Source organism: Martes martes, assembly GCF_963455335.1.
Source record: "Martes martes genome assembly, chromosome: 4".
In the NCBI taxonomy this organism is placed as follows: domain Eukaryota; kingdom Metazoa; phylum Chordata; class Mammalia; order Carnivora; family Mustelidae; genus Martes; species Martes martes.
The window spans coordinates 50,343,543-50,367,509 of NC_137891.1; the positions used below are offsets into that span (position 1 = coordinate 50,343,543).

Genomic DNA, 23,967 nt, shown 5'->3' on the forward strand with positions numbered 1-23,967 from the left:
AACTTATTAACTTCTTGAAAAAGTCGTTACTGTATCCCCTGTATATGAATGACAAATGAAATTTGGTAACAAACTTTACTAAGTTACCCCTCAAATCGTAAATGAGCAGGAGTTGAAAATCACCAGAGTAATAATCTTTATTAACTTGTGGAATATAACATATTTAAACTTGTAGTAAGTATTACAACATTAAATGCTTTTTCATCATGCTATCTTGTCAGGAAAATGTTAACAAGAATAGGTTTGGTAATTTTAAGTTTCTTCTTTTGCTGGTTAAAAGATTCAGCTTAAATATAGTTTTCATCCCTGAAATTCCAAAGTTAAATAAAAATGTTTAAATATGGAATGAAAAATCAGTAAAGGTGCAATGAATTTACAGAGATAGAACAATGTAGAGAAAGATTAAAAAAAAAAATCTGAGTCAGAGAAATGCCTATTCCTGAATTTACTTAACTTCTTTGTTTCAATTTTGTCTCTTCCCTTGTCATCATTCTAAAAATAAAGTTGCTTCTGGTGCCTGGGTGGTGTAGTCAGTTAAGCATGGGCCTCTTGGTTTTAGTTCAGGTTGTGATCTAAGGTTCATGAGTTTGAGCCCCATGTGGAGGCTCTGTGCTCAGCATGGAGTCTACTTAGTGTTCTCTCTCCATCTGTCCCTGCACAACCCCCCTCTAAAATAAATAAATACAATTAAAAAAATAAAAAGTAGAGTTTTTTCTTATGCTTGTTCCTGCAATGCCTTTCATATTAAAAGGTAGTTTCACAATTACTTTATTTTAAACAACAGAATACTATTTAGTTAAGACACTCTCTTCTAGAATGACCTCAATCACAACCAATGTTCATTTTGGATGACACCATCAGTTGTAATTAAAAAAAAAAAAAAAAGTCAAAGGAATTTAACAAGTTTGAAAAATTTTTCTCCTAGAGTGTCAATATCTCTATTGCAAATAAATGCATAATATTTTAATTAAGTTCTTTAAAGAACAATTGATAAACTGTCCTGGGATTTATTATTGTATAATAAGTAATTTATATTTTGAGATCACATATTCACACTTACAAGACAAATTTCTCAAAAAAAAATGGTCTTAATGTTATATGCATAGGATGAAATCTCCAGGGGCAGTATCAGTCCTAACTTGAAAAGGTGCTATTTTTCACAACACAGATAGAAGTGAAGATGATGTATCCTTAAAAACGTGTTAGATAGCTCTAAAAATTGCCCTTATTTTGACAAAGCCTGTGACATTAAAGATGCATTTGCAAAGATTGACTGCAATTTTTAATGAAATGTAGCTGTAGGAAAAAAATATTTTTAAATGAATATATTTTAATATAATTTTAATAGTAATGATGAACAATTATGCAAACATTAACATTTGATTGTCCCCTGATGACTGACACCTCTCAAAATCTTCATCATCTCGGAAATTGCCATCTTCGTTTTTATACTTGCTCAGGTCCTGGACCTCGGGGTAGTTTTGAATTTTCTCCTTCTTTCACACCCTACATCTAACTGTCACAGAGCTCCATGGACTGTACATTCAAGAGATAGTTGGAATCCTACGATTTCTGCTCATCACTTTTGTGCTTATGCATGTCCAAGCGTCCCCCTAATCTTACCCAGATTACTGGTCTTCCTGCTTTTACTTTTATTCTTCCTCTAGTAATCTAATGTAATGTAGCAGCCAAAGTGATCCTTTTCTGTGTGTGTTTTTCTTTTCTTTTTTTTTTTTTTTTTTTAGGAGATTTATTTATTTATTTTAGAGGGTTGGGGGAAGGGGCAGAGGAAGAGAGCAAGGGAGAAAGAGAATCTCAAGCAGACTCCCTGCTGATTGCGGAGCCAGATGCAGGACTTGATCTCATGACCCTGAGATCATGACCTGAGCTTAAACCAGGATTTGGGCACGTAACTGACTGCATCACCCATAGGCCCCACCAAAGTGATCCTTTTAAAACAGAAGTCAGATCATGTTGATTCTCTGTTCAGAATAACTCTGTGAACTATTTCTCACAGGGTAAAACCAAACTGTTAGAAATGGTCTACAAAGGCCTTCTGTTCTGGTCCACCTCTAAGCCATCTCTCCATTCTTTGGTAACACTTGCCCTCCCTTTCAAAGCTGCAGCCAAGAAGACTTTCTTACTTTTTCTCAATACAGCAAACACAATTCCACCTATGGACTTTGCACTTGGCTGCTTTCTCTGTCAAGAATGTTCTTTCTCAGAAATCCATTTTATTCTCTCCCTCATCAATTGTATCTCTGATCGAATGTCTCATTATTAAAATGACCTGCTCTGGTAATCTTACAGAAAAATAGTATATTGTACATTTTCTCTCTGAGACCTGAAATTATCCAAATATCCAAATAGCCCATGTTCCTTTTAGTGGGAGATGGCATATAGAGATCAGAGTTTGGACAAAGGATTGTCATTCCTAGTAGGTTGATCATTGTTCCTATAATTTTCTGATAAACAGCACTAGAGACTATGTATGTGTGTTCTATCTATCAATCATCTATCTACCTATCTAATTTATCACCTATTTATCTATCATTTGTCATCTCCCTACAGAAATATAGGTATGCATGGAGAAGATACATATATTTTAAAAATAAAGTATCTGATTTTACATGAAATTTCTATTCATATTCCATATAACTTAACCTTTCTTTTTTATATGTGTAACTCCTCTCACCCACATTGAACATTCTGAATTGCAAGGATACTGGGGATGGTAAAATTAGAATTGTTTATTTTATCCTACATTACACACACAGCGTCTTCAGAATAACAATACCAACGTTAGCACCAATTTAGTTTTAAAAAGAGGGTTTTTTGCAAAGAGGGTTTTATCCCTCCTGTCCTATTTATTCACAGTTGTGTTACACCCGGTGTCAGAACTTACTGCCAGCACGTTCTATACTCTCTTCTTTATGTCCTCCATTAATTTTGATTCTATAGTTAAATCACTAATCTCTAATCTTTACTACCAGTCCTTACATCAAGGTCTTTGCAGTCATTTTGGTTGTCCGAAGGTCATTATTTAGTAAATTTTGAGTTAAGGCTCATCAGAAAAAACATTACTGGAGACCTTGCATGCTGATAACAAATTTTCTGCAAACTGTATACTTGGCAGTAATCTTGACTACATATAAAATCATTATCATTTCTTTTGATTTATAATATGTTTCTGTTTTTAAAAAAATCTTCTATTTTCCTCAAGATACTGCCTGGTTATTTGTATCATTCTTTATTTCAGACATCATTGCTTTATTTTAGTTTCTAATTCTTCCCTGATTCTATCACCCCATTTCTGAGTTACAATGTTCTTTCATATTTTTTTCATCCCATTTTCTTTTCTTTTTTTTTTTTTTAAAGACTTATTTATTTACTTGTTTTAGAGAAAGAAAGAGAGCATGTGAGTGGAGGGAGGGGAGGGGGGAGGGAGAGAACCTCAAGCAGACTCTCCACTAATAGCAAGGCCCATACAGGTTTCGATCCCTTGACGCTGAGATCATGACCTGAGCCAAAACCAAGAGTTGGGTGCTCAGCTGACTGAACCACCCAGGCACCTCATCTTTTTCAAAAAAAGATTTATTTATTTATCGAGAGAGGAAAGAGTTTTCATTTTTTAAATGACTTTTCATTTGTCTTTTTATCTAGTTTGATATATTGATGTTCCGTGGCCATTTCTTCCAATCTGCCTTCATTGTCTTTATGGATGTTATTTATTTTATCTCTTAGTCTGTCTTTCTATCTTACAATAATTTTGGATGGGATTCCCTTTTGTTGTAGCTGCGTTTATGAGATTGATTTCATTAAACTTTAAGATAGCATTTCTAACTTGCATCTAAATTTCTATCCTCTGTTGTTTTTATGAAGAGTTGAAGAATACAGCAATTTATGTCATGGGAATTCCTGATTGAGTCTCTCCTTTTTCTTATTCTTCTTCTTCTTATTATTATTCTTATTATTCTATCTCCTTTTTCTTTTGCTGCTATTGTTTCCATTGTTTCCATTTTGAGTTTTAGTCATTGACATTTCTCTGGAGCATAGATTATTATCATGGAAAAGAGATTAGACTAGTTCCCAGAGTTCATAGGATGTAGAATGCTCCATATCTTTGCACCTTATCATAGATACTATGTTCTCACTCAATTGTACACCCTCCCAGTTTCGCTGCTTTTCTCAAAATGATTTGTTGAGCTTTCATATAAGGACCTGTTGGTTATTTGGTGGTTCTCAAGTTTTATTAGATGCCCCCTGCTTCCTTCTCCTCTTGTCATATAAACATCAGGTATCAGAGGTCCACCTGCCCCCATCCCCTGCCACCTGCTTCCATTTTGGTAATCATGAGGTATATTGTCAGTTTTTTTTTTCTCCTGTAGATATTTTCTGTCTCTTTTTGTTTGACTATCCTAGTTGCTCTATATGTTTACCCTCTTTCCAGAATTCTCCTCTGACTTTAATAAACTGAATTGATGTAACCTGATATCAAAATTATGAGGAGAACGAAAAGAACTACAAATCTAGAAAAAATATGTTTTGTTCAAAAGTTGTGTAGGGGCGCCTGGGTGGCTCAGTGGGTTAAAGCCTCTGCCTTCGGCTCAGGTCGTGGTCCCAGGGTCTTGGAATCAGGCCCCACGTCGGGCTCTCTGCTCCGTAGAGAGACTGCTTTCTCCTCTCTCTCTGCCTGCCTCTCTGCCTACTTGTGATCTCTGTCTGTCAAATGAATAAATAAAATCTTTAAAAAAAAAAAGGTGTGTAAATAAAAAAAAGTTTTGTCATTAATTGTGGAATTCTGTGAGCATCTTATTGATTGGTTGGTTGATATTACTTAATCATAAAACATCACCAACCGAAAGATTGGAATAAATTTTCTCCCTCCACTACTTTTTAACTAATGGCTTATTTTTGTTCCTGTATTTGCATTTTCCTGTGTTGAGGAGGGACTTAATTTGTTGTTGTGAACTTTGACAGAATAATAGAACGCTTGCATAGTGTCTTTATGACAACCTCTTACTAATGAGAACTTCCTGTCTGAACTTCCATACTTTTAAAATTAAATTAAATTTTATTTTATTTTATTATTTTATTTTATTTAGCTTCCATGCCTTAAGTTTTACAGAGGCATGTCCCCAGATGAAGGGGATGGAACACTTTGATGTGTGAGGTTTCAGGTTTGAGCATAAGCAATTATAAAGACTACCTGGCAGGCTTCATGGGGGAGAGCTGCCCTCTCCACACTGGGCATTTTTTCCTACTCTGCCTCAGTATTCAGTATTTTCCATTCTTAGGACATCCCCCTTCTCTCCCCTTCTGGTTCTTGAGTCCTTGAAATGTTTTGGCCCCCCTTGTCAGTGAAAGGATCCTTGCATATGTGTTGATCCACCTAACACTGCTCCAGAGGGAAGAATGGAACCCTGTGGGAGCCTGCACTGCCTCCTGGTAGCCTCCTGCTTGGACTGTTGCAGTAAGTAACTCAAGGCCTGACTGTTACCTTCATTTTGACATATCTTGACGGACCTCTGACACCTGGCAATTTGGCCCTCTCCAGCTTGGTTCAGCTCTTGACAACTGGGTGGTGAAGAGGTTCAGGACAGGTGTCCCCAGAATATGCCACTTTGGCATGTGGCTTATTTTCAGCTGCAGGCATATGAGTCCCTATGGGCTCAAGAGAAACTTTTGCCTCTCTCTTAACCACACAATTCTTAGAAGAATCTAAATTGGGGGTCTTTGCCAGAATAAGGGCTATTATCTGTATCATAGGGCAAACAATTACCAAACATCTGCTCTTTTCTGTCCCTATGAAATGCACTCCTTTCCTCTGAAATCCCAGACTCCTCCTCCCTTCTTCTTAGTTTGAAATGGCGTGTATATCTCATTTTGCCTAATTGTCTTTGGAATTTTCACATCTTTGTGGATTCCCCATATGTACACCTATCGAATTTTATTCTCTCTTAGTAATCTGTCTTGTGTTGATTTGATTCTTAATCCAGTTGAAAGGATCTCTGAGGGACAGGAGTTCTTGCTTCTAGTCAGGGGGTAAATTTTTCTAATTCTGGATATCTGTATTAAGGAGGCTACTTGCCTACATATATATCACATTTCTGGTAATAATCTGAATTTGTCTTACTTTTCTTTCTTCTTTCATTTAGAACTCAAGTGAGGAAAAGAGGAGTGTTCTACAATGACCTCCTCAAAACCCTAACATCTGCTGCCCCGGGCTGAAATCTTGAGGAATAAACAAGAGTGAGATTTAAGAAACAAAATGATACTTGAATATTAAGGTTTTGTTGAGCTGGGCACGTAGGGTCAGGGTTCTCACAATTTATAGCAGCTCTAATAGTGCATTATAGCTGGGTTTTACTATAGTATACTAATTAGATTTTAACTGATTAGGCCTGTACCAACACTCTTTGGCCTTTGGTCACATGTGATTTTTGACTTCTGTGTATCATTTCAGTTTATGGAAGCTTTAATCTCAGTCAAGGGATTGTTTTAAACTTGCTTGATTTGATCTTAAGCAAGAACTTCCAGGTCTCAGCAAAATCATAGTGTGTTGAGAGTTCACAAAGGCCGTGGAGGAACAGGTAGGAAATAAAACAATGCCTGTACTCCTACCACTTGAGGAAGAGCTATGGCAGGAGAAAATGGTAGTGAGAGCCAGGGATATACAAAAACTGAGGAAAATCAAGGTTTTGATCTAAAGATAGGAGTCAACTTTGTCAATAATAAATTTATTTTTTCTTCATCTGTCTTACCTTTTTTTAAAAAAATTAAAAATTCCTTAATTTTTTTTTTTTTTTTTTTTTTTACTTCTGGCATCACTACCACAACTTACAGGGCCATAAACCCCATGTAATGAAAAAGAAAAAGACAAAGCTACAACAGATAAAAGACCTCAGGAATGTGCATATCATTCATACCACATCACGTTCATCAAGAGCTGCACATTTTGCAAACTGTGGCTTTGACTGTCCTGGACAAAAAGGGGCTCCTATTTAAGCTGCAGGAACTTCTCTGACTATGGATCATGATTCCTTCTGTGGCAGATTTTTACAGTTCCTTTAACCCATCTGGGACGAGAGTCTCAAAGTAACAGGCAGCTTTCCTGACAACTCATTGCTCTCTCTCCTGTTATGAACTGTATCCCTTTTCTTCTGAAAATATTTTAAAACCTTTTGCTACCAAATCCACCCCTTCACCACCAGATCTATAACTACGACCATAGGGACTGCCCGAGCTTCTTCCACCAGAACTGCCCCCCTTCATGGGTCCATAATTTGATTGCTGTTGTCCACTATAATTTCCACAATCATTATAGTTCCCACCACCACTATAGTTAGCTCCAAAATTTCCTCCTTCGTTGTGACCATCATATCCTCCTCCACCACCACCACATCTGCCTCCTTGGCTTCCATACCCTGGTCTACCACCACCATCGCCTCCTCTACTCCTTTAACCAGGATCACTGCCATAGTTGCTGCCATCACCTCCAAATCCCCTGTGTCCACCATCACCTCCTTCCTAACTACCTCTGCTGCCACCACCTCCACCACCATAGCCTCCTCTTCCACCGAGGTTTCTACCATGGCCAAAGTTATCACCACCTCCAGAGTTTCTTCATGACACACGAAGTCGCCAGATCCACCTCCATGACCTCTTTGTGATCCAGCAGACTGCATTTCTTGTTCAGAAAGGGCCTTTTTCACTTCACAATTATTCCCATTAACAGTGTGGTATTTCTTTCTTTCTTTTTTTAAAGATTTTATTTATTTATTTGACACAGAGAGAGATATCACAAGTAGGCAGAGAGACAGGGAGAGAGAGAGGGGAAGCAGACTCCCTGCTGAGCAGAGAGCCCGATGCAGGACTTGATCCCAGGACCCTGAGATCATGACCTGAGCCAAAGGCAGAGGTTCAACTCACTGAGCCACCCAGGCGCCCCAGTAGTGTGGTATTTCTGAACAACAGTTTTATCGACTGTATCATGATCATTAAAAATTACAAAAGCAAATCCTCTATTTTTTCTACTCTGCCTGTCTTCCATAAGTTCTATGGTTTCAATCTTGCCATACTTTTCAAAATAGTCTCTTAAATTATATTCTTCTGTGTCTTCTTTAATACCACCAATGAAAATTTTCTTCACTGTTAGATGGGCACCAGGCTTTATAGAATCCTCTCTAGAAACAACTCTCTTTGGTTCCACTACATGCCCATCAACCTTGTGTAGTCGGGCACACATTATTGCAACTACCTCTTCAACACAAGAGTAAGTCACAAAACCAAAACCCCTGGAACGTTTTGTTCAGGGGTCTCTCATCACCACAGAATCTGTAAGTGTGCCCCATTTTTCAAAATGTTCTCTTAAGCTATCATCTGTAGTTTCAAAGCTCAAATCACCAAAAACCAGTTTTCTTAACAGCTCAGTTTCCTTTGGATCATGACCCTTCTCCCCAGGGTGAGGTTTTATATGTAAGAAATGTATTGATATTTACCTTTTTGGAAGTTACGTGTAACTTAACTGCATGGGAAGGAAGCACATCAAAATTAAAAACAGCCAGGGATGCCTGGGTGGCTCAGTTGGTTAAGCAGCTGCCTTCGGCTCAGGTCATGATCCCAGCGTCCTGGGATCGAGTCCCACATCGGGCTCCTTGCTCGGCAGGGAGCTTGCTTCTCCCTCTGCCTGCCACTCTGTCTCCTTGTGCTCACTCTCTCTCCTCTCTCTCTCTCTGACAAATAAGTTAATAATAAATGTTTAAAAAAAATTAAAAACAGCCAAATGGAGCTGAAACTGAATATGACCAAATCACACATACCAAAAGACAAAATGAATGAAATGCCAAGAAGGGCATTTAAAGAAAGGCTCAAACTAAGAAAAGGCATAGTGCTTCATTCATTATGTAGTAATAACAGGCACTAAAGATGAATAAATAAATATGCTACAATTTAATGGAGAGCATCACAATGGTATCTGGCCATTAGAGTGTCTTATTCTTTTTTTTTTTTTCTTTCAGTGTTAAAATTCCTGCCTGCTTTTTTGGGTGCATTTCATAAGATTTTGTTAAATAATGTTGCAGGTATCCTTAAATTTCTATAATACAATAGAAAATCTGGTTGACATTCATCTTGTTAGGCAACGTGAAAGTGAAGGCTGAATGAAAGGAATGAAATAAGTTGAACAGCATTTGTTATTATCTGGCATTGTTGATATTATAAAGTAACACAGAACAACACACTACTACAGAAAGAAAAGAAAGGCAAGATTTTTCTTAAGTAGAAAGTACTTATGTTTCTTAACCAAGTCTATAACATGATTTCAGTAGTATAGATTGATTTCCTTTAAAAGTTACTTTTCAATTTTATTGAAATATAAAAGTATATAATTTTATTTATATATAATTATATATATAAATTATATAATTTCTGTGTAAATTCTTCCCTGAGCTTTTAGTGATATTGAGAGATATACAGTTTGTGATGATTTTTAATACTTTAAGACATTCAAAAACATGCTAGCTAAAATTATGAAATCTGATGTGAAAACAAAGACTATTTTCTTAAAACTTGCCGGTACCTTTCGGAATTTAGTTTCTAGTACTGCATCATTTTTTATTAAAGTCCAATAATCATTTGGATTGTTTGATTTATTATAATATACTCATTATTTTGCCTCCCACTCCCATATCCCCTGTAGGATATATATATATCCTACAGTGTTTCTGTATTGACTGCTGGGATGCCATCCAACCAGTCAACGATTCATACACTTGGAATCATTCTTCAGGTTTTCTTTCCATTACTTGCTATATTCAATTGGCCAAGCTGTTTTATAGATATTTCATATTAATATTTTTTATTTTTTCTCATACTTTTCTATAACCATTATCTATAATTATGTCATTATATTTTATCTGGATTACAAAAAGGAATTACCATTACTCTCACTTCTTTGTCTACCCCCTGTGTTCATCCTAAGCTATCCACCTCCCTCACTGTTGGCAGAGTGATCTTTCTAAAATATAAATGATCATGTTAATCTTCTGATTGAAGTCACTGGTAGGTCCTCTTTCCTAATAATATGAAGTTATATTTATTAACTTAACATAAAACACTCTACAAAATCCAGTATTTATCTACAATTCAAGTTCCATTCATCATTTTTCTCTCCCTCATATCCTGTTTTTCAGGTGTAGAAAGCCATGTATAGGTCCCAGAAAATATACTCATGCCCTTGTACATGTTCTGTTAGATGGGACTTCTTTTCCTCCTTTGATTGACCTCAATTCCATTTGTCCTTTAAGATCTATATTAACTTTTTTCTCCTCTTTGAAGACTTGCCCTGTCATCCTAGCCAATGTCAGATGGTTTATAGTATTTGTCATACCCGCTTAGCTTGATTTTTTTGAATTCCATCTCTCCTGAGTTCTCCTGGCTCATGGTTTATTTATATCTCTTGTCTTGCCATATTATTTCCAACTTCTTATATCTCTGCTTTGGTCTTTTGGTTTGTAAATTTATTTTTTGTATTAGTTTCTATTTTCATGACTATATTATAGGCTTAGTTTTTATTTATTTTGTGAAAAGATTTTTCTGGCTGATGTTTTCTTATGTGCCATCTGCCTTTCCTGTTTTCTTTCTCCTTTTGTCATTGGGACATCTTACCTTCCTTTTGGTTTCTTTGTGATGATTATTTACATTTGGTGAGATGCTTTCTTCTTGGACAGAGATGTTTATATTGAGAAGGGGATAAAGTTTAATTTCTCGCTAGTGAGAATTGTGAGAGTTGTCTGTGACACAGATTGTGTGTATGTGTGTGTGTATGTGCATGTAAGAGAGAGGGAGAAAGTGATAGAGAGAGGGAAATATCTTTCAGGCTTCCCTCCTCTCCATGCAACGGAGGTTGGAGGCCATGGGGGTGCTCACAGTACAGTTTTCACCATGCCTCACAGACTTTTCTCTGAATCCGACGTGTCTGTCAGGTGATTTTCATAGTTCTAAACAAGGAGTTATTTGCTATTAGGTGTGGGGCCACTTTCCTCCAAGTAGGATTTTTTACTTATAATTATAATATAATTATAATATAATTATAATATAATTAAAATATTATAATTACTTATAATAATACACATTGTCTGGTGTTAGCAGCAATGGGCATCCTCTCTTAATGTCTTGTGACATTTCTTTTTGACCTTCATTGCTATTGTAGTGCAGGAATGTAGATATCTCTTAATTTTGTAGAAGATATTATTTGGGTTTTTCATCCTTGTTCTTCCAATCAGTTTTATGTTATTTCTGAGAAAGAAAGTGGGTGATATTCTCTGTAATATTAAAATAAAAGAATTCACTGTACTAAAAATATTAATTTCAAATGGATTTCATTTTACAGACTGAGCATCTTGAGGATAGGAAACTGTATAATATGATACTATATACACAAATATACATAGATTTTTTTTCAACCTCATTTCTTGGTCTAGATCCTGCTACCTTGCGGAGTTTAATGCACACTAACTGATGAATGAGCTTAGACAAATTGAAAGGATGGTGGTAGAACTACAAGTTGAAGCCATCATAACCAGAGGAAAAACCCTGCAACACAAATACCAACTAGGAAGCGTACAGCATTTAGGGGGTTGCCTGGCGGGGGTTGGGCAAATCACTTAAGCATCTTACTCTTGGTTTTGGCTCAGGTTGTGATCTCAGGATCCAGCCCTATGGTGGGGCTCCGGATCCTGCTTGAGATTCTTTCTCCTCCTTCCTCTATTCCCCCAATTGTGCTCTCTCTCTTTCTAAACTAAATAAATAAATCTTTTTTTTTTTTTTTTAAGTATACAGCATATGGGAATAAGTTTATTTTGTGGGATTTACTTAACTGTAATTTTGCATTTTTTCACTTTCTCAACTTTAAGAATAACTATTTTTTTTTTTAGGTTTGAAGATTTTTTGGAGACTTTAAGTCATTCAACCCTGGAATGACAGTTCCCTTTCCCAGGCAGACTTCCTTAAATATCAACTTTCAAAGCGTATTTACTACATGTCTCTGTCCCTTTCTGAACTTTTAGGGAAAATATATTTTTTCCTCTGTGATATTGAGATGCACAAAACTCCTCCATTTTCCTGAGTTGTAGCAACCCCTTGATGAGGTGATAAGAAATTATATTTTTAGGCTCAAAGTGTCTGTAACACATGTATTTCTTCTGTGGGGTCTTTTGATAGTTATCGTGGGCAGTATCGAATGTTGGTTAGGAGCTGGGCTCTGAAATCAGACGTTCTTGGTTTTAAATTCAGACTCTCCCATATTCTATTGACTGTATGCATGGTTTTAACCACTCTGTCTTAGTTTTCTTACTTATGAAAGGAGAATAATAATACCTATTTCATAAGGTTATCTGTATTTTTCTTGCATGTGAATATTAAACACCAAGGTTAAAATATGCTTCCCTAATTCATGCTACCTGAAACTTATTTACTATTGGTGTTGTACTACTGTTTCATTTGGAAGTGACTTTTAAACTCAGAGTTTTGTTAATTACAGAAATCTAATCAAGGCTATGGAGATTTATTGCTAATAATAGTACTTTACTTCTTCTCCTCAAATTCCTCAGAGGCTCTGTTCATTCAGACATTCTGTTCCAGCCACCGTCTATACTAAAGCTTCTGGGCAATGCCACTCTCACACTGAATCATTGTCCCACAGTATAAAACACTTGCATTTTCTTTCTTTTATATTTCCTTCCTTTCTTCCTTCTTTCCTTCCTTTCTTCCATTCTTTGATGTTGAACAAGGTAGATGGTAAAGATGGGATAAGTGAATTTATAACTAAAGACATGTTTCTGTTTTCATGATCAGATATCCCTTTCAAACTTTTAAGTGTGAATCTTGACTATCATAAAAAATAAGTGAACCACGTTCAGTATTATGGTATACTAAGAAGTATATTACAAATAAATTATTCCTTTTGCTGTTAATAAAGAATAAGTGGCTGGATATTATAAGTAAATATATTTTATAAATTTTATAAATATATTTACCATTTAAGTATTAATAACATGACACATATAAAATATTTTCTTTTAAAAAATTTTTAGAGTTTCTAATTTATTTATTTGAATAAACGGGGGGTAAGGAAGAGCAGAAGGAGAGGGAGAAGCAGACTCTCTGTTGAGCAGGGAGCCCAACATGGGGCTCAATCCCAGGATTCTGAGATTAGGACCTGAGCTGAAGGCAGATGCTTAACCGACTGAGCCACTCAGGCGCCCTTAAGCATATTTTCTATAAATAACCATATTTTCTAGTAATATTTATTTATGGTCTTTAAATGATACTATTTCACCAAATTTAGATCTAAACATATAATGTGTAAAAACAGCATAACAATTGGTCAGTTTGAAAAAAAAGTCACAACTTACTATATTTTTAAAAGTTGAAGTTTAATATACATACGGGAAAGGACATATATCATAACTCTGTAGCTTGATGAATATTTAAAAACTGTATATTCCCTTGTAACTAGCATTTGGACTAAGAAAGAACATTGCTAGCATACCAGAAATCCTCATTGTATCTCTTTCCAGTCATTCATTGACTCTATTCAAGAGTTACCATATACTGACTCCTAACCAAGTATATTAGTTATAACCCCTTTTGAACTTTAAATGCAAGGACTCCTTCTGGTATGTATTATTTTAGACTAACTTCATTCTCTCAGTATTCCATTTCTGAGAATATTTTGCTTTTATTTTCATTCTCATTGCTGTAGATTATTTTTTTTATTTTTTTTTTTAAAGATTTTATTTATTTATTTGACAGAGAGAGATCACAAGTAGGCAGAGAGGCAGGCAGAGAGAGAGGAGAAAGCAGGCTCTCCAGTGAGCAGAGAGCCCGATGTGGGGCTCGATCCCAGGACCCTGGGATCATGACCTGAGCCTAAGGCAGAGGCTTTAACCCACTGAGCCACCCAGGCGCCCCTCATTGCTGTAGATTATTATATCATGTCACTACAGTCCATTTATTTACTTCTTAAGCTGTTGATAGACATTTGAATGGTTTACACCTGGAAATATGAATTATGTTGCTATGAATATTTTAGCCTAAGTCTTAAGGTCAACATATGAACTAATAATATCTGTTTGGATATAAAGTAGGAACAGAATTGCTAAATCATGAGGTGAGTGCATATCCAGCTTTAGGAGATACTACTAAACAGTTGTTCCAATATGAATGCGCCATGATAAGGAGTTCTCCATTAGGTCCTTGTGCCCTCTTGACTGAGAATAGTCAGAATCATTTCATAGCAGTTCTAAAATCTTTGAACTTCAAAGGGAAAAGTCTTATCTTTTTCCTCCCAGGAGTCCATGCAAAACGTTTTCCTTCTTCTCCAGAAATGCATCTCAAAGGATTATTGGGAGTGAAAGTCCCTGAAGACACATACCAGTGTTACTACATTTTTCTCCTCAGAACAATAGGTGCGTACTTGCCTTGCATTATCATTACTAAGATGCTTCTTCAAACATTTTTCGCTGTACATAGAAAATATGCTCAAAGGTGACAGTATATATGTAATCTCCAGATACCCAGGTAGATAAACGAGCATCAGGCAACTTTTAATTGGCACCTTCACAGAAGTTCTGCCTGGTCAGGCACCCAGATATAGATGGAAGTACCTGATCCGTTGGAATCTTCCCAGGCTATATTTATGCCTGTCTTATTCAGCAAATATCCATGAATAGTATTCGTTGTAGCTCACAGAATGTGCCAGCTTGATATTTGTGAATTTCAAAAATTCAAAACAATAATATGGCAAAAGCTAAAAAAACATTACTTTAAATTTTAGATGTGCAATTCTATTCCAAATTTCTCCAGGAATAAATTACTGGTAGTCTATGCCAACAGAAGTGTTTGCACTCAAATAAAGTTTCTTGGAGGTTACATCATATCCTCTCTTATTAAAAATATTAGCAGAAGAGAATGAAGTGTGGATAATACCACATACTAATGCATTTATAGGAATTATTTATATGGACATTCGGAATCTAGTTCATTCTTCATTGACATGTTCTATTTTGGCATTTCACCTCACACTAACCAATGTAGCCATTCCCTTACTTTTGTGTAGGAATCAACAAGGTTTTCAGTTTCTTTTATTTCAATCAGCAACTCACTCTGCAATAAGAGATATGGTTCTCTCTCTCCCTCTCCACCTTGCTCCCATCACTTTCTCACTTTTCCATGCCACTGAGTGGCTTTGTGTTTGGGTTTAAAAGGACTTTCTTGCTGCATCCAAGTAAGAGCTATGCTGTTAATAAAATTGTTGATATGCCTTTAGTTAGGCATTGAGAGTATTATAAAAAGTCTTATGTTAGATATAAGTTCAGAATATATTCTCAATTATGTATGATATTAGAGAAGATGTTTAGTTATTTTATGATACATATGTGAGGTAATTCTCTTAACTGAAGCTAAGTCACAATTTTGAATTGCATAGGAGACAAGGGGCTATGCAAAAACAGAAGACTGAATGTTAAGGATTCTGTGGGAACAAGAAGTGGGAGAGAGTTGGGAACAAGGCCGGGCAGTATTAAGTTCCCAGGGTAAGAAGCACAAATGCATGGATGGTAGGGATTAATTTAAGATTCATAAAATCCTAATATATAGGTATAAATAATAAGGAATGTTCACTCATTGTAAAGAAAACTTTTTTTTTTTTTTTTTAGATTTTATTTATTTATTTGAGAGAGAGAATTAGGGAGAGAGAGAGAATGAGAGAGGAGCGGGTCAGAGGGAGAAGCAGACTCCCCACTGAGCAGGGAGCCCCATGCAGGACTCAATCCTGGGACTCCAGGATCGTGACCTGAGCTGAAGGCAGTCGCTTAACCAACTGAGCCACCCAGGCACCTGTAGGATAAGCTTTTTATTGAAGTAAGTCACATGTGAAGTAAGTCATAGGTACATATACAACTTACATAGGTATCACACATATATATGTATTTTGCACACACAAAGGCAATGAAGCTCCACAACATGAACACAGATGTACCCAGCATCTAAATGAATTTTCAGAACATTATCAGCCCCCACAAAACCATTCCTGTGTTCCCTTTCAGTCACTACCAGCCCATTACCATGACGTAGAGCATAGTAGATTAGTTTTGCTTGGTTTTGAATTTCATACGACTGGATCATCCAGTCAGTACTCTTTATTGACTAACTATGCTTAACATTATATTTGTGAAATTCATTTGAATATATTGTATTTGCAAGTTATTCATTTTTGTTGCTGTATCATAATCATTATATGAGTTTGTTAAATTTGTCTTTTCTAGTGTTACAGACTTGGAATTGTTTATTGTCTGGGGCCATAACAAAGAATGAAAAGAATGTTCATTCTTTTTCATAATTTTGGTAAATATATTAACTCATTTATGATGAGTATATGCCCAGAAGCAGAACTGTTGATTATAAAGAATTGACTTTTATGTGTGGTGTGGGGTAAGGATTAAGAGTTATTGTTTTCCGGGCGCCTGGGTGGCTTAGTGGGTTAAGCCTCTGTCTTCGGCTCCGGTCATGATCCCAGAATCCTGGAGTCGAGTCCCACATCGGGCTTTCTGCTCAACAGGAGGCCTGCTTCCCTCTCTCTCTCTCTCTGTCTGTCTCTCTGCCTACTTGTGATCTCTTTCTGTCAAATAAATAAATAAAATCTTTAAAAAAATAAGAGTTATTGTTTTCCATATAGGTATACAATTGATTCAGCATCATTAATGAAAAGAGCATGCTTTAGCCCATGTATTTCAGGGTTGTCTTTGTTATATGTCAAATGGTCATATGTGTGTGGGTCTGTTTCACTGTTTTGTTTCTGTTGTTTCTTATGCAGACATGTTACTTCTCTGTTGGTTAATCCATGGTTGCCCTTACGTTGTATACCAGTAGGATGTAAATGCAATTTCTCAAACAGTTAAGAGCACTTGTGAAAATTATATTTCAAATCTGCCAAATCATAAGCTTCTCCCTGGTAAAGAAATTTTATAAGAAAATCAGACTACCTAGATAGTCATTATTGAACTGTATTTTCCTTCCTCAAAATGCATATTGGTTAAAAATCACCATCTGTTTCTAAGACTGGTTAGGCTCCTCTCAAGTGGGTAGGTTTTCCAAAGTGACTCTGAAATCACAGTTATCTCTTATAAAATTGCTGAAGCATTTTATCAGGAATTCTAATTATTTTCCAGAAGGGATAATAGATCATATCAACTCATAAATTCTATCAAAGACCAGTTTTAGGACAATTTTCTTTCTTATAAACGTTTTTATAGCAAACACTCAATTTCAGACTCCTGGACAGAAATGTTCTCCTAGATTTTGAAATTGTGGCAGGCTAACTTCCTTTTTTTCAGTTTATTCTAACTTTATTCCTCAACTCAGTAATTTAAAATTTTTTGAAATTTTTTCCTCTTTCTTTACATTGAAGTGACTGCAAAGCTCATGATTCAAACCACGTAGGATGAAATTGAAGGATTTTTGAATTATCCATATGTTCAACATTTTCTAATATTTCAGCCAAATATGAATTTAACAATCTGGCTCTAAATCTCCAAAAACAAAAATAATTCATATGAGGAAAATAAACAATCAGCAATAGGGAAATATTTTGCCTAATTCACTTTTACTTTATAGTAAAATTATTTAAATTTAATCATTTAAAAATATAATGTGAAAATAAGTCAAAAGGAGTGGGAGAAAATAGGACTCATTGTATATACTTTTCTTACTCTTACTGCTTACTCCTAAGAACTCTACCATGACTCATGAGAAATTTTTAACCTGTAAAAGGTTTGATTTGGGGTGTTAATAGAAAACATCTTTTTATATATTAATTTATTTTAAAAGCCCATTTTATGGGGTAGTGTTTAGACCTTAGGTAGGTATTCCTACCTCCTTCAAAAATAAAAGACATATTAAACAAAGATATTAATTTTGCTTTAGAGCATCCTTCAGGGGCGCCTGGGTGGCTTAGTGGGTTAAAGCCTCTGCCTTCAGCTCAGGTCATGATCCCAGGGTCCTGGGATTGAGCCCCACATCGGGCTCTCTGCTCAGCAGGGAGCCTGCTTCCTCCTCTCTCTCTGCCTGCCTCTCTGCCTACTTGTGATCTCTCTCTCTGTCAAATAAATAAATAAAATCTTAAAAAAATAAAAAAAAAGTCCTTCAATTTTCTTATACTAATGGTAAAGTCAAATTAATATGTCTTTCAAAATAACCAATAAAGCACTGCATTTATTTCTGTAGTATAGAATTCTTGATATGTCAACTATTAGCATGATTTTCACAATCGGACTGGTGCAAACAGAGAGTAAATCAGTCCTATAATCTCCAAACAGTCTCCCTGGGCCTTGCATCTAAAACCATCTGGACGCTATGACAGCATTCTATTTATTACATACAAAAGCCTGGATCCTGCCGATGCATAAATAGTAATTAAACACACAAGCCAACCGTGCATGCCAGATCGGCTAGAACTATCCTTTGAGTATCTTAGAATTTCCATGCCAATGAGCTTATTGAGAAATTGGCTGATGATTAAAGATTAATGATTTATGGTTGCAAGTGAGGTTCATTTGGTGCTTACTGAAATATGTTTGACAGTATCTTTACGATTTTTCTAGAATCCATAGTCTTAGAGGTAATTACTCTTAAGAAAATACCTCAGTTTCAAACACAAGTGTAAGATGCCATCACATAAAATTTTATACCTTCTTGGATAACAAGTTTACTTTTCTATGCTTTCAAGTATAATTCTTAAACTTTACATGTTGGACAGAGGAATTGTTTAGGATTTTTTTTTCCTAGCTTTGCTTCTGTAATTCATATCTTCTCTGCCTAGTCACAACCTGTACTTAAAGCCAGTGGACATGAGAAAAAACATTATAGTAGAGGCACTTACAAAGAAACTTGATTTTACCTTTGGTTATTCAGCATTTTACTTAAAAAAATTTTTTTTAAATAATGGTATTATTAATTAACATATAATGTATTATTTGTTTCAGGGATACAGGTCTGTGATTCATCAGTCTTACACAATTCACAGCACTCACCATAGCACATACCCACCCCATATCATAGCACGTGTCCATCCCCCAGCGACCCTACCCCTCCTCCTCACCCCCCCAGCAGTCCTCAGTTTGTTTCCTGAGACTAAGAGTCTCTTTTGGTTTGTCTCCCTCTCTGGTTCCATCTAGTTTCATTTTTTCCTCTATTCCCTTATGATCCTCTGTCTTGTTTCTCAAATAATGTTTCTGTTTTTAAGAATTTGTTGCTTCCAGTGAGAAAGTAGTATTGGGGAGAATTATTCCGTTAAGTGTTCAAATAAAACCAGTAGATGTAGTTGAGGTTGAGGGAGAGCTCATAACCTGTGTTTCAGAGTAGAATAGATTCTTGAATGCTACCCTGTTAGAGCTTTCGGGATCTGTTAATTTACTCATAGCAACATAACATATAATTTCCTTTATAAATGCTGTAAAGTATAACTGAAAATATGACTGACCCCTTCATAACCTTAATGGTTCTATAAATACAGAACTAAAGTAATTTATAAAGCTGTTAAAATTAATTCTGCCATTAAAATAAACTCCACAGTACATTACATTATTACTGTAGTAACCTAGCTCTGAACCTCTCTGAGTCAGCAAAGTGAATCAATGGTGATGAATGATGATCACTGCTGAGCCACGCATGGATTAAATGCTTGCCTGGTCAGGAAGGCACTCTCTTCCAATACAAACAGGCTTGTCTTCATTGACTATTTTTTTTCTGGCTTGTGGACCTTCTCTTCTGTAAAGTTGTTCGACTTGGGAGGTTAAGACTTAGTAGGCACACATTTGGCTAAAGCTGCTTGCCCTCCTCAATTTTTCTTCAAATTCTCAGCATCAACATTTACTCATGGCAATATTTTGCACAATGATGGTGTTTGTGCAGTTCCCTGGATTTAACCTGGGTTGCATTTTCTTTAAGAGGTAGATGTGTGCTGCGAATATCTTTAAAACATAGGTTAGTAATTTTTAAATTATCTCAGGTTTTACCTCTGTATTGATGTCCTATATTGTCAAGGCCCTTGCTGGAAAGTGGCAAGAATTGCCTTGGTTTCTGTACTCAGCATGAGATAAATGTAAAAATAGCTCAGATAAGTTCTACAACCAAATTGGAGTTTCTGCCACTTTATGTAATGAAGTCTTCTATTTTCTCAACAATATTCATAACCTTTTAAAACACCGCTGTTGGGATGCCTGGGTGGTTTAGTTAGTTAGGTGTCTGCCTTCAGCTCAGGTCATGATCCTGGGGTCCTGGGATACAGTCCAGAGTGGGCCCTCCCTGCTCATCTGGGGGACAGCTTCTCCCTCTGCCTGCTGCTCCCCCTGCTTGTGCTCTCTCTCTCTCCTTCTGACAAATAAATAAATAAATACCATCTTAAAAAAAAATAAAAAAACTTCCATTGTTTTGTCAGTTGTTTCCACTCTGACTCTATTAGGTGATTTTTTTTTTTTCTGGGCCCTATTTTTCACAGTAAAAAAGAATTAGTACTACCCTAGAGATACCAGAGAAGAGTCTGCCAGTAAATAAAATGTGCAGAGAGATGCAGATGCATTAACTAAATAATTCACTCCCAACCCAAACTCATAGTGCCACCATTCAAATGTCTGCTTTGGCAGAATTTTCAATAATTATGTGACCTAGACCTTAATGGTTACTGTCCAGTTGTTGAAAGCAGAAACACTGACTCTCCAAATCATAGGGCCTACTGTGTAGTCTGAAATAGTTTGAAGCTATTCCAGAAAAAAAAAAAAAAAAAAAAGAGAGAGAGAGAGGAAAGAATATAAAGAAGGCAGTGAGAAATACTCAAGAGCATGGATATTTTCCATAAGGAAACCATGTAAGCTGCCAATCGAACTCATTCACTTTTGTATTAAGTTTCAGTAAAATGGGAAGTGAACAGTTATTACCTATAAATACACAAATCTTGATAGAACATATGAAATGGACTCTGCCAGTCCAAGATTGAGCTAATGATTTGGATAAATAAGAAGTGAAATAAAAGATGTGAAAACATTTTAGTAAGCAATATAATCCAAATCAATAAAATTCTCAGAGGAAATGTTGGAAAAATATATTAACAGCTTTAAAGTATTCATGTGTTTCACCCCAAAATTTATTTTCTAGCAATTTCTCCTTAGAAATCATGGATGCTATAAAGAACTTAAAGGATGAATACAAAGGAATCTTTGAATATCAAAGAAAATTACAGACCGTGTAAATGGCAAACAAAAGATAGGCATTCAAATATTGCTGAAAGGATTTAATAATATGGGGGAAATAACATAATTTTAACTAGAAAATATGTTGCATGATATAATTTTGTTGAAAATAGGTGACAGAGACAAAACATTAAATTTTAAATTATAATAACCCCACTTTCTATTAAAGCTGACTCCCTAGAATGGTCTTTAGAATTTTTTTAAATTTAATTTTGCAAACTGGTATAAAGGAATGCACATAGGGGATGCTGAATGAGTGAAGAGATAAGCCTCCTCAGCAAAGTGCCTGTGTCTACTCTGAATGTGTTTGGGGAAGCTGGGGACCCCATAAGTTAAGATAAGAAGAAAGTAATAGGGCCGATGGCAGTTTTATGGCTTACAGAGAAAGGGAGGAGAAAATTTAGTGGAATGAAGCCTTATTGATAAGAAAAGATGACTAAAAAGCCATGTAGGAAAGCTCTAGGGTCCTTGCCAAGGTTATTTGGAGTTGGTCTCATTTTCTTTGTAGTTGTAGCAAAGTGATGAACCTGGTCATGAGGTGACCCAGTTTTGTTTGAATCAATCCACTGCCTATATACATTGTGAAGGCTGGCCAATTTCTGGGTGAATTTTTATTGTCTATGTTTGTGGCTGGTATTCTCAAGTTAAAATAAGTATGTGACCCCAAATCTTCATAAAACTTACTATTTTTGTCTTTAAAATATACCCAAAGAAAATGACGTTGATTGATCACAATCTGATAAGATTAATGCTAGATGTTTAATGGACATTCAAAAGAGTTCAATTTCCTCTCTTAGCTTTTCATTTATGAATAAAGTGTGTGGGTTAATTTTATAGTACTTTGTGCATTTGGAGGTAGACAACAAAATAGAAGCTTAATAGCATATACTAAGTAAGTCATGATTTTTCCCTTAACATTTTATGTTTATTTTAAAAACCTGATCCAAAAGGTCAACTCCTCCTTAGAGAAGTGGTTGAAATACTTCTGTGAATATCTTATTCATATCCTGCCACTTAATGTAACAGATGAGAACCCTGAGAACCAGAGATATAAATCTGCAGTGTGTTTGGCCTGACCTACTGGGTTGGTGTCTCAACTCTTGGTCCAAGGTTTGCTTTTACTGGATGGCCTATCCTAAAACTCTTAGACCAAGTGAATTTATTTAGAATGCTAAATAGAAAGAGGACAGATTCAGGAGTGTCCCTGACTTTATTATTATTATTTTTTGTTTGTGACCTTTTTTTTATTAATCTATTATGTATTGTGAAAAATATATAACCCAACATGTATCTTTCCTTTTGATCTGGGTTTGGTAAAGCAATACTGGTTAGAGAAGCCATCATGCTCTCCTAAGCCCTGGATGTTCCAGGTGACTGATGCAAGATTGTTGTCTAAATAATTTGAGTTCCTCTTCCCATATCCCAGCTTCAAGTAGAGAAGTTTTGCCTTTAACTGTTTTATATATTTTCTTCCTAGTAATGTATTCTTTGCACAAAGGATTCAATGACAAAATAAAAACTGAAAAACAAACAAACAAACAAACAAAAAAGCCCCAAATACACTAAGTGCTAATGTTAGGGCTACTAGCCTATATCATAGTACATGGTGGCTTTTGTTGCTTGAATTATTCTTGGATGAGAAACTCTTTCAGGTATTGTTTAAAAAAAGTGGACATACTGTTTTATATTTTTTCCATTGCTGTATAATAATCATGTATCATAATCCAAAAAAGAAACTTAAAAAATGTCTCTCAGGGTAGCATAAAACCCTTTCCTCACAGTAAGGACAATCTTGCAAAGGGGGAAGAAATGGTTTTCTCTTCTCAGTTGTTCAGTTTGTCTTTTACTGTCTATGAAACTGATGTAATACAGAGTTTCTGTCACCCTGAATCGGGCATTTTTTGCCCCTGCGGCTATTTTTTTTTACATAAACTTGGTAGAAAGCAAAGGAAAGGAGGTAGAGAGGGAGGAATAAACAGTACAGGAACCAATACTTGAAGAAGAAATTTCAAAAAAAATTAGTTTTGTTTTTTTTTTTATTATCAAGTGGTAAATCAGGGTAAGATTGCCTTGTGTCTTCAGATCCTCCCATCAGATTTCAGGTCTTTTAGCATAATGCTTATCAGTGTTTCTTCCTGGAGGAAGAGACTTGTCTTCTGTAACCGTATGTTAAACAGAAAATTGAGGAAAAGAACATTGCATTGCCAAACAGTGGAGCATTGGTTTGAGATGACTCTGCTCTCCAGAAGCTTTCTACATACAGTCTGTGATTGTTGTTATCTGGATATTTCAGGGATTATTTCAGCAAATTAGGCATGAATGCTCAAGATAATTGTTTCAATTATCCACCTCTCTTTGGTTTCTATACATATATTGAGCTTCATTTTGTTGTTCTTGGCTTTTGCTTGGTATCCTAAGTGCCAGAGTCATTATGCAAGCCTTGAGAAATACTGAGATTCTTTATATGCTCTTATCCATTTCCAAATCACAAGAAACAACCGTCAGTTTAATCAATGCAATGTGGTGTGTGTTTGTGTGCCATGTGTTGGAAAATATTATAAATTTGACTTCAGGGAGACAATTACTAAATTAATTTTTGCCCTTTTTATTATATTGGCTTGTTGGTTAAAATTAAGTATGTTGATAAGAGTTGATTTATTAT

At 35.7% G+C, this 23,967-nt stretch overlaps 1 pseudogene across 1 annotated transcript; it reads right to left on the reverse strand.

Annotated features, from left to right (window-relative positions):
• Positions 1-7,174: 7,174 nt before the first annotated feature.
• LOC308341593 (heterogeneous nuclear ribonucleoprotein A1-like) lies at positions 7,175-14,533 on the reverse strand (annotated as a pseudogene). Its single transcript has 3 exons — positions 14,438-14,533; positions 7,941-8,455; positions 7,175-7,752 (listed from the first exon to the last, which is right to left on the reverse strand). The product of its transcript is annotated as a heterogeneous nuclear ribonucleoprotein A1-like (transcript).
• Between the last annotated feature and the right edge of the window lie 9,434 nt (positions 14,534-23,967).